Source organism: Tubulanus polymorphus, chromosome 1 (genome assembly GCF_964204645.1).
Source record: "Tubulanus polymorphus chromosome 1, tnTubPoly1.2, whole genome shotgun sequence".
In the NCBI taxonomy this organism is placed as follows: Eukaryota; Metazoa; Nemertea; class Palaeonemertea; order Tubulaniformes; family Tubulanidae; genus Tubulanus; species Tubulanus polymorphus.
In genome coordinates, this window is record NC_134025.1 from 7,518,919 (window position 1) to 7,532,863 (window position 13,945).

Below are 13,945 nucleotides of genomic sequence, written 5' to 3' on the forward strand. Positions count from 1 at the left end.
TATTTACAAACTTCCAAAATTGATTCATTATGAACTATTGGTTTATTCTGTACATACCAGAGATGTTACTGTCGACTTCCGTGTCAGCATTTGCCTTCAAACCTTCTAAAACAAAAGATTTTAATTACTTTTCATTATCAGTACATGTCTTCACGAGTATGATGTCTTTAATTCATTAAGATACTCAACTCTTCTTTAGAAGGTTTCTTGGAATATACTCAGTGATTAAATCTCTGGTGGGCATCAAGTGTTTCAAAGACACTTTTCTGCCCAGAGGTCTACCATCTTTCAATAATATCGCTGATTTGCCAACAATCTCTTCAATAGTCAACGTCTCCTCGTGGAAGTTAGATTCCAAGAAACCACCTTTCCTCCCAATATTTTCTGCTTTGTACCTAATATATATACCATATATTCAATGCAACACGTAATAATACATACATAAAACTATAGGCATGGTATGGAACTAATACCTGTAGACCTTGTCTCCAACTTTGAGGCTCTTCGCTCCTTTATTTTGCCGCCTATCGTAATTAATTTTTTGACGAGTTTGGGCCTTTTCAATATTTTGCCTCGCGGTCTGTTCAATTTTCTCATGAATGGATAAAATATTGGCTTCAGTATTTCCGTTTTCTTCAACTCCCTGGATATATAAGGTAAATATAGGAAAATGAGACATATTTTAACAAAATTCAGCATCTTTATACAAAAATTCGAACTGAAAAAATTGATTTTACCGAGTATTCTTCAGTAACCTCTGGTACCTCAATTCCATTCCTGGCAACTCTTCCATACATAACATAAAACGGAGACATTTTCGTGCTGCTGTGTGGCTTCGTATTAATGGAGTAAGTGGCACTGTTTAAGTAATCGTCCCAATCATTTTTTTTAGAATTAACTAAATGCTTTAATCTCCTAAAATACAATAATGTAAGAATGACATAATACATGAAAATAGATCTGTCTGATGTTATATTTCCGTATTTTCACGTACTGTTTTAGAGTTTGATTTGTCCGTTCATCGAGTCCATTGGTTTGTGGGTGGTAGGCAGCGGTGACACAATGTTTCGTACCCATCATTTTCAATAACTCATCATTCAACTAAAATGAATCAGGATCATTTCACTTATAGTTGTATAGTACTAGTTATACTTATATTGTTATATTGTTATATGATTAAAGCTGTATAGTTAATTATATAATCATAGTTATATTTATAGTTATAACTATAGTTGTAGTTAAAGATGCTTACTTGAATTTTAGCTAATTTATTAATAATGAATAAAATATGAACATTTTCACAAAAATACATAAAACATAAGGTGATCGAAGCTTTAAGATCCCGTAAGAGAATGACAAAACCAATTGTGGGTTAACAAAAACCAAAGCTGAGAAATACAACACCAACGTTACTATGATTAAAACACAACCTTAATGTTAAAAAGTTTGACAGTACCTACATACCTTCCTCTGAATTCTGCACTTAAAAGAAGACAATATGACATGATTTTCAATGATAACAAGTTCTCTGTGATTTATCAAGAGTCAAACCTACTTGATTATTAAATTCCCTTCCTTGATCAGACAGGATTCTCTTTGGGGCACCAAATCGATAGTACATCTGTAGGATACACTTTGCAACTTCAGTTGCCGACTTTTGTTTTATCGGGTATGCTTCTACCCATTTTGACACGTAATCAGTAGCCGTAAATATATACCGGTTTCCATTTTTTGTCATCGGTGCTTCGGTTAGATCAACGCCTACCATTTCCCAGACTTCATTAACCTAGAAATAAAAAACAATTAACAATATGGTCTATCGTAATAATAACCTCATAATTAACTTAACTAAATTTCGAAATACAAATCATAAGCTCACAATAAAAACGTAGATGGGATAATACTGAGCGCGGCGAAAGCACATGTCATATGTATATAAGGATTGGGGACGAATTTCACTACCTTTTCAACTGTACATATTCAAATGATAGTAGGGAATTATATCTAGACAGCAGATTTTATATCAACCTTATGAAACATAAGTTATTAATGCAAACCAAAGAGAAAGCCGAACTTAGTAAATTGTGAATTTTTATTGGTAAAATTATGAGATTTTTCACTTTTCCTTAGAAATAGCTCGCATGTAAACCTATATTTAATTAGGTATCTACCTACTGTACGTCGCATATGATGTATCTTTTTATGTACTGTATATATCACTCAAATTGCCTTTGTATTAAGACCAAGAGTTTGTCAAATAAAGTAAAGTAAAGTAAAGTATGTGAAATAATCTTATACTTGATGTTGGTGAGGGTACATGTAAATTTTATAGAAGAAAAGAGACATTTACCTTAATAGGTTGCAACTCAGAATCGCCCTTCAGCAATCTCCCAGTTTTGATATTACAGCTTTCACATCCCTTGATCTATTGATTTATTGATGATAAGAAATAAAAAGGCACCTTTAATTGGGTAATAATACATGCTCTAATTATTCTATGTTATGTTTAATAATTGTACTGTTACGTAGAATATTCAAACAAATAATATACGGATCAGTTGATCACAATATCCGTGATAAGACGATGAGTAAAAATCCCACAATATATGACTGAATCTAAAAGGGTTATTTGATATATGAACTTACCCAGTCTCGCAAGTCATTAGTCATTGAAGGCCAAAAGTACTTCTCTGCGATCACGGAGAAAGTCTTTTCTAATTTGAAATGGCCTCCTTCAGGACTCGAATGATATGATGTAAAAATCCTTTTTACTTCATCCAAGGAGCTTACAACTTGGGCATGCTTGCCATTCCGACGAATTCTAAATAGTTGAGTTCCTGCCAAAAACGTAAATTGAAGCAAGATTTATTTTTCAAAACTTTTATTGATTTTATTTTACCAGAATGAGTTCAAATAGAATAACAAGTTCAATCATTTATATAATATATATCTATCATCAGATTTATGATTATTCGATATTAGCTGCTTTACTAACTATTGATCGGGACTTGAGATATTTTTCTTAGATATTGAGATTTGATCTTTAATCTATCGATGCAATATCATTATTCATAATTTTGGTTATGTTCGGTGAAATGGTGGCGCGTAATCTCAAACTCAAGCGGATACAGATCAGTCGTAAGGAAAGATATTCAAACAATTTAAACGCCGGCCCGAACGGCAAACAACCCTTTTAACCTCTGTGAAAATTGGAAATATAGCTTTTAGAGATACTTCAAAGTTAATAGATATCGCGCGGTTAAAATATGCGGTCCTTGGTTTCACATCGTCACTGTTCTCTGTTGCGTTCAAAACATCCAAGAATCACCAGCAGATATCTGCATTTCATTTCCTTTAAAATGGTGTTTGAGTTCATCGAGCAAGGGACTGTAGAACTATATGATATTTAATCTAAACATATGTTTTAAAAAAAGAGTTGAAATTATCGCAAAAATGTGGACCTCGAGGGACCGCCATAAAATGGCGCCTATTTATCAAATTTATCAACTTTTAGCATCAAATGCTAAATTTCATGAATCACCCTTAAAGTCGGATAGAATATAGTTCATCAGAATGTATTCACTCTAAAATAATCGTTTTAAATCTAAGATTTGGAAGTAATTCTTTTAAATGTTCTAATAGATAGCTCAACTGCTAAATAGAACGGTATAACATGCACATCCTGTTAAGTTAAATATAATAGTCAATGAGAATACATCTACATAAAAACGTGAATAAGATGATGTCTTATTTTGGAATTATCCAAAAGTGATTTATCTTTGAATTTTTAATTTGGTTTAGTATCTTTCTATTACGGAACAGCTCTATTAATGCTTTCTCTGGTGCGATGTTAATCAGAATATATCTTCTAAGATACCAAAAACCTGTTTGATTTATCAAGTAATACCCTTCTAATTACTGGTACATGGAAACCGCTGTTAAACAACTGTTGTGTTGCGTCGCCTCGTATCAACGTACGTGAACATATCATGCCTATCCTAATTGATGGGTACTGCCACGTTCGGGGCCATTAATTTTTACTGCTGACAAAAAGATTCTGACTGAGACACCTGTTCAAGCACGTTGCTATGCATACTAGTCGTATGATTCTATCTACGGTGATTAGAGGCCACAAAATCATAAATTAAAAGTTTTTCACTATCGCAGTTCAGTATAATAGTAGTCTACTTTAATTTAAATAATAATTGTCCTCCAGTATCTTAATATCATTTTATCAGGGGATAGCTCTAACACTGTCAGCTGGTACGGTATAACATGGATCCCCTCCTTTAAAGTCATAAGTAATGGTTAATCAGAATGTATCTTATTAAAAATATCATTAATATCATGTTTTATTTTAGATTTTGAAGTTATTAATTGCCCTGGTTGTTTTAATATCAATCTATTAGGGGGTAGCTCTAATACTGTCAGCTGGTACGGTATAACATGCATCCCCCTTTAAAGTAATAAGTGATGGTTAATCACAATGTATCTTATTCAAAATATCAGTAATATCATGTTTTATTTTGGATTATGAAGTTATTAATTGCCCTGGTTGTTTTAATATCAATCTGTTAGGGGGTAGCTCTAATACTGTCAGATGGTACGGTATAACATGCATCCCCCTTTTAAGTCATAAGTAATGGTTAATCAGAATGTATCTTATTCAAAATATCATTAATATCATGTTTTATTATAGATTTTGAAGTTATTAATTGCCCTGGTTGTTTTAATATCAATCTATTAGGGGGTAGCTCTAATACTGTCAGCTAGTACGGTATAACATGCATCCCCCTTTAAAGTAATACGTAATGGTTAATCACAATGTATCTTATTCAAAATATCATTAATATCATGTTTTATTTTGGATTATGAAGTTATTAATTGCCCTGGTTGTTTTAATATCAATCTATTAGGGGGTAGCTATAATACTGTCAGATGGTACGGTATTACATGCATCCCCTCCTTTTAAGTCATAAGTAATGGTTAATCAGAATGTATCTTATTCAAAATATCATTAATATCATGTTTTATTATAGATTTTGAAGTTATTAATTGCAATAGTTGTTTTAATATCAATCTGTTAGGGGGTAGCTCTAATACGGTCAGCTGATACGGTATTACATGCATCCCCTCCTTTAAAGTAATGGTTAATCAGAATGTATCTTATTCAAAATATCATTAATATCATGTTTTATTATAGATTTTGAAGTTATTAATTGCAATAGTTGTTTTAATATCAATCTGTTAGGGGGTAGCTCTAATACTGTCAGATGGTACGGTATTACATGCATCCCCTCCTTTTAAGTCATAAGTAATGGTTAATCAGAATGTATCTTATTCAAAATATCATTAATATCATGTTTTATTATAGATTTTGAAGTTATTAATTGCAATAGTTGTTTTAATATCAATCTGTTAGGGGGTAGCTCTAATACTGTCAGATGGTACGGTATTACATGCATCCCCTCCTTTTAAGTCATAAGTAATGGTTAATCAGAATGTATCTTATTCAAAATATCTATAATATCATGTTTTATTATAGATTTTGAAGTTATTAATTGCAATAGTTGTTTTAATATCAATCTATTAGGGGGTAGCTCTAATACTGCCAGCTGGTACGGTATTACATGCATCCCCTCCTTTTAAGTCATAAGTAATGGTTAATCAGAATGTATCTTATTCAAAATATCATTAATATCATGTTTTATTATAGATTTTGAAGTTATTAATTGCAATAGTTGTTTTAATATCAATCTGTTAGGGGGTAGCTCTAATACTGTCAGATGGTACGGTATTACATGCATCCCCTCCTTTTAAGTCATAAGTAATGGTTAATCAGAATGTATCTTATTCAAAATATCTATAATATCATGTTTTATTATAGATTTTGAAGTTATTAATTGCCCTGGTTGTTTTAATATCAATCTATTAGGGGGTAGCTCTAATACTGTCAGCTAGTACGGTATAACATGCATCCCCCTTTAAAGTAATACGTAATGGTTAATCACAATGTATCTTATTCAAAATATCATAAATATCATGTTTTATTTTGGATTATGAAGTTATTAATTGCCCTGGTTGTTTTAATATCAATCTATTAGGGGGTAGCTCTAATACTGTCAGCTGGTACGGTATAACATGCATCCCCTCCTTTTAAGTCATAAGTAACGGTTAATCAGAATGTATTTTATTTAAAATATCATTAATATCATGTTTTATTTTGGATTTTGAAGTTATTAATTGCCCTGGATGTCTTAAATATCAATCTATTAGCTCTTATAATGTCATCGATGTTTTAAAATCATTTTATTTGGAGATAGCTCTAATACTACATCTAGTATAAAATGCACCCCTTACGGTCAAATATGATAGCTGTATCTAATAATTAAATATTGAATAATATGAAGTTTTCAATTTTCATCTATGTTTTGATATCAAACTATGAGGGAATAGCTCTAATACTGCCATATCTGGTGCCATGCTAGATATTACCATTAATCAGAATCTGATTGATGTCGTGTATCATTTTCTTATTTTTAAGTAATTAATTGTCATGATGTTTTGATATCATTCTATTAGAATAGTACGTCAAATATGCCGCCTCTAAGATTGGCCTTAGTTAAATTAGCCTCAAATACCTGAAAAAAAGCTGTTTGATTTATCAGGGAATACCCCTCATAATTGCTGGTGCGTAATTGGCATCCATAGAAACCGCAGTTAAACAACTGTTGTGATGCGTCGCCTCGTTTCAACGCACGTCAACGCATCATAAATTGCTACAGTCTTCCTTGGGTACTGCCACTTCCAGGGCCGTAGTACCATTAATTTTTACTCCTGACAAGAAGATACTGATAGAAACACCTGTTCAAGCACGTTGCTATGCACAATGAAAATCTAAAGATTTTTACGATCTCCAAAGTTCAGGACCTACGTTTTCATCGAGTTGTGAAAAACGTTGAAACTATTTTTTTTCTAACCAATATCCTTTACAAAATACACACAAATTTTCAAATGATTGGTTGAAACATTTTGTTCATTTCTTTTCATCTAAATGACTTATTGAAAACTTTTTTAAAAGAAATAACTCATTCAGCTTTATTTGGTCGATCCAGAGTCATGACAAATCTTTTTCCCAACAATTTTAGCTTTGATAATAGCAATAAAACCAAAACGCTTCAGAATTAAAATGATTGGTCGAACAAATTTTCTCACATTACTTAGTAAATTTTTCTTTAAAGAAATAGTCTTGTTGGATAGATCCTGAATGCCGAAAAATAATTTTTATTTGGGCCCAAACAGTTTTCCCAACAATTTTAGTTCGGTAACAAAAATCGCACATTCGGTCACAAACGCTTCAGATTTTCAAATGATTTGTTGGAATTTTTCACTCACATATCTATCTAAATTTAATTTAAGTCAAGATATCTTTTTCCTAACTGTATTTATCTATCTCAAAAATAATTTTAAAACACTTTAATGAATTTTCAAATATTATTTTGAAAAACGAAAATATTTCATTTCCTACCTTGCATGGTAAAATGCTTCGCTTTCTTTCTCAGAGTACACTTCATCGCCTTTGTAAAATCGGCTGGATATTGGCCATTCAACAGGTAATTAGAAAGGTTCGTTGCTTCAGCAGGATCCATTTTTATTGATGATAGTTAAATAAATCGATAAGTATATTATCGGAAACAAAAAGCACGGCGCGATTGATTACGGTAAATGCTAGCTATGCTGTCAGAGGATGCCGTTTATACGGCGAAAAGCTGTCTGCTATTGACGCATGCGCAGTGCATATTGACGCATGCGCAGTCTGCTATGGGATGCCTGTTGTACGGGGATGCTAGTTGTACTGTGACACCGGTCTAAATCGTGATTCTGTATCTCAGCGGTAGATGTCGCGACCTCTGCGGTAGAGTGTGAGTCCAGTTTATAAAGTTTTAAATGCTTTTATTACCGTTTATGTACTTATTTTTAAGTACTGTTTTTCCTCCCTATTCTATAGAAATGTTTGGAGCTTATTCGTATTCGTATATCACGATCATCATCCGTTTTACTGCCGTGCTTTGAACCGTGTTTAAATGATACTTAGCGTTTCAGCGTGATAGAATAAGTCGAATTCGCAAAAATGTCTAAACCTGACAAAGGATCAAATTGGTCAAATGAAGAATGTCTTGCTCTACTTCGAATCTGGAAGCAAGACTTCATCCAGTCGCAATTAATTATAGCAGATGGCGACATCTTGTGGGCCCGGTGACAAGCGATTTTATCACCGCGTGTCAAAACACCGTGTGAATGCTCACCAAAATTTCGTTGGTCTAACTAGTTGTCGTGTGAACGCGACTATAGACAGTACATGGTAAATCATATTCAATTTTCACATATTTCAAAGTTTTTTTACATTTTTTTCATGGTAGAAAAACAATGCAAACAATTTGATTCAAATTTCGTACATATTTTTATATATATTTTGTATTATGAAAATTGTATTATATTTTTGATAAATTTTCAATTTATATGAACTACATCATAAATAATGGAGCTTGCCTGCCCGGGCAAACCTCCGTTTCCGGAGGTGAAAAATTGAAACCGAATGACAAATAGTCAGAACTACAGTCCGGAAACGATTGACCGCGGAATTGAGCACGGTTGCTGTAGTTCGCACCTAGTTTCAAGATAGCCGACACTGAAATATGTAACGACCGAACTATAGTGCCTTTGGTTATAAGCTCCGACCTTTAATCGACTAACAATAAAAACCAGGTTCGACCTGGTTAGACAGATTGCCACTCAATTCACTGTTGATTTATTCACATTCAAAACAACCAAGATCTGATACCATGAGCCCTGGATTGATGAAGGATCAGCGACTGGGTCACTTCACCTCAATGAAGGCCTATTTCACATAAATTCACAACTTATTCAAATGAGCCACTTACCCCTTGAATATCGAATCCTTCAGACACAGCTTATTTAAGAATTCACAGGTTTTTGAGTTGTGGCGATAAACGCAAAAATTTCACACAGACGCAGCACAGGTAAAACTTTATCTCCCAAGACTACATCAAGAGGATATGGTACTAGTGGTTCTGATGAAGTTCTGGAGTTGTATTTAACAATGTTCAGCTCATATTTGACATAATCTAAGACAATATTCTGACAAAACGCTACATTTGAATACATTTTAATGTTTGAATACATCTTAGTTTATGTGTATTCCTCTGAAACGGATTTACACCATTTACAAAAAGCGATTTGTCTTGAAATCAAACACCAAAATTCATTTTCACTTAAACCCGATTTTAGCTATTCACATAAAATGCTTATCATATGAAAAAAGTACAAAATAAGTTTAGGCCTCATTGAGACCTCACCAAATCTTCAAATACTGGGCAGTCATTAGTTTCAACTTTGCAATTGAGAGCAATAAAAAATATACCGACACCAACGCGAATCGAAAAATTGCTTATATTTTCATAATTTTCAGTTCTCCTTATGGGAGTATCGATACTGAAAAATACTAATTCAACTTGATAAGATGCTGTTCAATTCAAGTAAAATAATATCACAGCATGATAATTCATTTACCATTTTGATTTACATGTATAAGAATTGTACAATGGTGATACAAATAAACAATTCAAGATGGAGGGACGCATCAAGAAACCTGTTAAGGTTTATGAAAGTAGTTGATGATATTTACATCAATACAAGCAGCCTATCTGCTTCTCCGCTGTTTAATGATAAGACTTTACAAGGACCACCTACACAGCACTCTCAAGAGTTCAAATCTAGAAAACGGCTCTATTACTTTCTAGCCCTTGGCCCATAGTATCTACATACCAAGTTTCGTCAACATCGGACAATAATTGTAGGACTAGTAGCGATTTAAAGATTTTACAAGCGCCACCCGTACAGTGCCCCCTAGAGATCAAATTGGGAAAATGGGTCTATAACAAGATCAGAAAAGAACTGTAGCACTAGTAGCAAATTGAAGCAAAAGTTGACGGATGGACGACGATGGATAATCCCCCTAACCCATCAAAACCCACAAAAACTCATTGGAAAGCGGGTTTCATTGAATATCCCGCGGCATTTTTGCGGCATAAATACCCACAAGAAAGCCATTTTGTTTCTGATCAAAAAATGTTTTTGGGATGATGAAATAAAGGGTATCATAAATGTATAACAAAAATTCAAGACGAGAATAAATATGCAAAATGTACTTATTTTGACCGAGAAACAACAAAGGCTGCCAGTCAGTTATCTTAATTCTGATAAGGGCCAATACTTAAGATTCGTTTATTGAATATTGAATTTCAACCAAAAAAATTATTAAGACAATTCTGATTTCTCAATGTATCATTTTATTTAAAATTTTTTTTTAATTTTATCATTTTATTGAAGTATTCACAAACCGAATTCAGAAACCGAACAATCAACAATCAGCAGTTTGTAGAATAACCAGACAGCTACAGTTAACAATAATAAGTACTGGGCGTAGATGCGCTGGTATCACTGGTACTGGCTTGATGCACTGGTATGACTGGTACTGGGATGATGCATTGGTATGACTGGTACTGGGATGATGTACTGGTATCACTGGTACTGGGATGATGTACTGGTATCACTGGTACTGGGATGATGTACTGGTATCACTGGTACTGGGATGATGTACTGGTATCACTGGTACTGGGATGATGCACTGGTATCACTGGTACTGGGATGTTACACTGGTATCATTGGTGATGGCTTGATACACTGGTATCACTGGTACTGGGATGACGTACTGGTATCACTGGTACTGAGATGATGCACTGGTATCATTGGTGATGGCTTGATACGCTGGTATCACTGGTACTGGGATGATGCGCTGGTATCACTGGTACTTGGATGATGCGCTGGTATCACTGGTACTGGGATGATGTACTGGTATCACTGGTACTGGGATGATGTACTGGTATCACTGGTACTGGGATGATGCACTGGTATCATTGGTGATGGCTTGATACGCTGGTATCACTGTTACTGGGATGATGCGCTGGTATCACTGGTACTGGGATGATTATACACTGCAACTGGGTTGGTGTGGTTTGATAGTACTTCAATTGTAGTAATGAAGAAGGCGGCCAATCTCACTACTGGGTAGCCTAGTATCAGATGCTGAACTCAGAAGCGGTGCTGCGATGTTGCATAACCAATTCATAGCCGGCTTCAAACAAATTCATTCTAAATATAATAAACACATTTTCATCTACGTCGTCATAAAAAAACCAATATGAATCATTAAATAATGAATAAATGAGAGATCGATTATACTTACATTTAGTACATTGTTATTGTACTTGCGCAATTATTCAAACTTTCTCCCACAACCAGGTGACTTCATATAAATCAATCAAATCCATTTACTACAAAATATCGAATAAATTTTCATTCAATCATAAAAAAAAACATCAGTAAACAGTGAATAATGAATAATAATTGGAATCTAGGCCTATTTCACATATACCGATATTTATGAGATATTTCAAACGAATCACTTACCCCTCGAATATTGAATCCATCACCGGAAAAATTCACTGACACTGTAGATATAATGATAGCTACTTCCCCCCAGGAAAAAAACGCTCAAAGGCTGGAAAAACACTAGGCTGGGGTTGCTAGGCTTATGAATGGATAAATATTTGGGTCCGGTACCTACCGTAGCTTTTAAGGCCTAATTGAAAATAATTCTTTCAACAAAATAGAAACCTTTTCTAACTTGCATTATGATGAGTTTCAAATTCGACAATCAAACATTTCGGCCTGACTCGCAATGATGAGTTTCAAATTCAAACTTCACATAGGAGGCCTTTTTAATAGTTATTTGTATGTAGGCCGTGTGGGTGGTGCATTTGCCAGAGCCAGCCCCAGCGCCAGCGCCCAGGCCCTGTGATACGGTCTAGACCGGACGGAAGGAGGACTCGCCCACCACCCGTGGCGTCCAAGCTAATGATGTCAATGATGACTGAGGCCTATTATCAATTTAAACAGTTTCAAACTGTTTATTTGCTGTTTTCTGAAAGGAATTAAACAGCATCAATGATACATGCTTGGAGCGCATGATGGAAATTCTTTAGAAACGGCACGTCAAATTTGGACCCGGAAATACGTTTTTACATCATTATAATAAATCCCATCCATCAGTCACATTCTATTAAATTCAATTCAATTTTGTTCCGTGAATATTTGTGTCGAGAGACGGAAAGGAAATTCTATGTCGAGACATCAAGGATAGTTTTATCGTTATTACTGCAGTTAATTTAATGTTTTAATGCAGATATAGAAATAATTGTCTTTCCTTATTGAATGTTTCTAAATTTTTTACTTTTCAATAAAATAATTGAGATTCTACCTAGAATGAAATATTTAAGATCAGTAAAATTGGAAAAAAATATATATTTGAGATATTGAAACGTCGATATTTTTGTGATCACTTTTGAGATTAAGAGTTGAAATAATTGAACTTTCAAAGTGACTGAGGTATTCAGATGAATAAAAACATCATCTGAATAGAATTGGATAAGTATTTAGCAGTTTAGATATTCTAGTTTAAGATTTCGAGAAATATTTAAATGAAATTTCAGAGATTTGTGCTAGATAAGTTGTGTATTTGAGATAACCAAGATAAGTAATTGAGATATTTGAGGCATACTAATTGAGATAAGGTAATGAGTAAAAACTTACTTAAATTGAGGAACAGGTCGAGTGCCCCGCCATTTTTCAGCACCTCGACCTGTACGGATTTCAGCACGTCGAATAAAAAGTTACATGACATGATTGTTGTAGTTTGTGTAGTTAGTTGTCGACGTTGTTGTAGGTTCCGTAGAAGGTTCTGTTGTAGAAGATTCTGTTGTAGAAGGTTCTGTTGTAGACGGTTATGTTGTCGAAGGTTCTGTTGTAGAATGTTCTGTTGTAGAAGGTTCTGTTGTAGAAGGTTCTGTTGTAAACGGTTCTTCTTGTTGTAGACGGTTCTTCTTGTTGTAGGTTCTCTGCTGCTGCTGCTGCTGCTGCTGCTGCTGCTGCTGCTGCTGCTGCTGCTGCTGCTGCTGCTGCTGCTGCTGCTGCTGCTGCTGCTGCTGCTGCTGCTGCTGCTGCTGCTGCTGCTGCTGCTGCTGCTGCTGCTGCTGCTGCTGCTGCTGCTGCTGCTGCTGCTGCTGCTGCTGCTGCTGCTGCTGCTGCTGCTGCTGCTGCTGCTGCTGCTGCTGCTGCTGCTGCTGCTGCTGCTGCTGCTGCTGCTGCTGCTGCTGCTGCTGCTGCAATATTGATAAAAAGAAAATAATTAATACCAAGATATTAAATCAATCAAGAAACATTTCATCGACAGAAAAAATAAAATGGACGCAGTTTAGCATACCGGAAAATGGCCGAACTGGAAAGAGTGACCCCGTGACCGGGCCTTATATACCGACACCGGTGTGACGTCATATTACACAATACTGACCAATGACAAGTAACTTGACATTCCCGCCGAGAAATAATGAAATTATTGCCACCGAAATGCCATTAGATTCGAATCCGCCTGCAAACGGAAAGATGGTTGATTTTCTATTAAGGGTGCATTCACGTTGGAAAGCGCCGATGCCTGGGCCACACCAGTCTACTTAGTACTTAGTGGCCAATTTAACATACCGTAAATCGGGGTGACTTGAGACGCTTGTTTGTGATTTTTTTTAATGCAGCTCGAGGACCTACCAACAATCTACCCAAATGATGATTATTTGAACAATAATTGGTCCCTCTTCACAGTTCTAGGCATGATGAAAAAATGCTTATTACTTATCTTGGTTATCTCATACACAAAATGATGACACAGAATTTTAGTAAAATGAATATATGAGTAGTTATGAACCCCCTAGACTAAGAGTCAGGCAGACAAAAGGCCGACTCATGGTTGGGT